The sequence below is a fragment of the Mauremys reevesii genome, linkage group 19, assembly GCF_016161935.1.
Source record: "Mauremys reevesii isolate NIE-2019 linkage group 19, ASM1616193v1, whole genome shotgun sequence".
In the NCBI taxonomy this organism is placed as follows: Eukaryota; Metazoa; Chordata; order Testudines; family Geoemydidae; genus Mauremys; species Mauremys reevesii.
In genome coordinates, this window is record NC_052641.1 from 18,276,633 (window position 1) to 18,279,202 (window position 2,570).

A 2,570-nucleotide genomic window follows, 5' to 3' on the forward strand; every position below is an offset into this window, starting at 1 on the left:
GTGGGATTCTGCCTTGGAATAACAAAGTGTGTAACTATAGGACCTACCCCTGATTTTATAACTGTAGCTTCTGTTTGTTCTTAGCTCTTTGGCACATAGTAAGTCGCTCGTGAACTGATTGCTAAGAGTTTGAGCACTAAAATCCCTGCTAGTCAATGGGAACTGCAGATGCTCAACGCCTCTGAAAGTTAGGTTGTGGTAGGTTCCCTGTCTGTGAAATAGGGAACATGTGCCCTACCCACCTGTCTTGTGAGTGCCGCATGATGAACTCAGAAGGAAAGCACTGTAGAAATGAGAGTATTAAGCCCCAACCTTCTAATAAAAATAGCTTCTGACCCAGCCTTGTGCTACCATCCCTGCCTGAGGGGCTAAACTAAGTAATAAAAGGGATAACTTCCTCCTCCCTGGAGTGTAGTCTCTGAGACAGAGTTCAGATGTTCACTTTTACAGGCTCCAGCTAGGCAGGTGTTAGTCAGTTATGATGATCCCTGCTCCAAAGAGCTTGCAGTCTAAGCATAAGATGCAGGGGCGACTCTAGGAATTCTGCCACCCCAAGCACAGCAGGCAGGCTGCCTTCCGCGGCTTGCCTGCGGACGGTCCGCTGGTCTTGCGGCTTCGGCGGGCCTCCCGCAGGCATGCCACAGGACTCTCTCATTTTATCAGGGGCGTGCTGGGGCCTGGAGCCACTCCTGATAAGATGAGATAGTTACAGAAAGATGGGGGTATACAAGGAAACAATGAGAGAATACATATAGGACTTGGGACTGAACAAGCAGCATTCGGGATCTCAGACAAGCCTCTGCGGCAAATTTTCTCCCTCCCCAGCATTGTAGAGCATACTGTCCACCTGGCTACTGCCCTTCTCTGTGCACAGAGCATTTCAGAAGGGCTGTGTGTCCATTTTCAGCATCTGACCTAGTTGGACTAGGAATGGCTGTAGTGACATGTCACGTCCAAATCAGCATTATGACATGATGGTGCATCACAATGTAATAAATGCTGCGTTGTGCGGATCCTGAAAGTTGTTTTGAGAATTTGTGAATTCCCCACAGGTCTTGTGGGGCACAGAGTTGTGCTCTTGGAAATACAAGGCTGTATGTGTGTCATCACAGCCATGATTTCTGAAACCAAAACAAAAATGGTTTCTTCCTTAGTTTTTCATTAAAACTCCTGGGTTTTGTCATCCTAGCCAGCCTGATTTAGAATGAGCTCGATTCCTCCATGAATTATCTAATTTCTAGTAAATTATTAAACTATATGTAGGATACTGGAGTTTTCCAATGGGGTTTAGGTCTTTTAAAAATATTTCAGATTTTCAACCACTTTTATTATTTGTATTATGGTGGTGCCCATCAGGTGCTACGCAAACATGAACAAGAGAGAAAATAGTCGAATACCTAGCAAATGCTGATTGCAAGTTATGAGCAATGTGAATATCCTCTATTGTGTACCAGGACTTCATCTACCTAGAAAATGATTTTTGCAATGATTTTTTCCCCATTTTTTTTTTAAACCATCACACACATCCAGACACTGTATCATAGTATGACGATATAGTTACATGTGGTGGGTGAGTTATATCGCACTATAAAAATGGAGTCATTTCTTTGATGCAAAGTCTCATTTTTCATCGTTAAAATGGGATTAACATATCATTAACATTTATTTCTGTTTTCAAACCGTGGCCATGATAATGCATAAAACCCACGCTTGACAGAACTGAAAATCAGCAGGAGAAAATGGCCTTGCTGAGCTAATTTACTCTGCGGTTTTACTTGTGGTGTTTATATGATACTTTGACTTTATTGCTGCATTTCACAAATGATCTTTTTAGTGGTGATATGGGATTATGCTGAACCAAACAGCCTTGTCCATTACAATGGCTATTGTCCTCTACTGGCCTATCACAGAGCAAAAAAAAAAAACTTGGTTAGATGCCACGAAGTAAGTGGCAATGCCTTAACCATATGCGTGTTGTAAAGGTCACTAGGACCTCTTCCATCCTTATCAAGGGGAGTGCTAACCTTCTCTCCTTTCATACAACACAAGAACAAAACACAGGCCCTATGCTTTTAAATAGCTGGAATATTAAAAATTTAGCAATTATGGTGATTTCAGAAATATCGTCTAAAAGCAATTAAATAGCATGAAGAATCAACTAGTCATATTTTAGCTGATTCATAAAACTAATATGTATTGACTAACCTGGGATTGTCCTTTGGTAATGTGATTCAGAAGCCAAATAATTCCATAAAGCCACTAAAACTAGGCTGTTGCCTGTCTCTCTTTCTCTAATATATTCATCGCTTTTAGCCAATCAGAACACAGGAGTCAGATGAGTCGGATACAAGGGGGGGCTGAATTTTAGCTCCTAAAAATACGATAGGATCCCGCTTTCGTCTGTGAAGATCCTCCCATGGGGCTACGTGTTGGACGGGCCTGAAAAAGCCCCTCGCACGCCAACAACCCGAAACATCCTAGCCGAATCAGCGGTCTCCAAACAGCACATACATTTACTGGCCATTTTGAATGTGGCAGCTACAGTTCCCAGCCCCTATCCGCCTCACCCA

The 2,570-nt window shown here is 42.7% G+C and overlaps 1 non-coding gene across 1 annotated transcript; it reads right to left on the reverse strand.

Moving 5' to 3' along the window:
- Positions 1 to 1,918: 1,918 nt before the first annotated feature.
- Positions 1,919 to 2,046, reverse strand: LOC120387039. The gene has a single exon (XR_005590013.1). It is a non-coding gene; the product is annotated as a U6atac minor spliceosomal RNA (small nuclear RNA).
- Positions 2,047 to 2,570: the final 524 nt, after the last annotated feature.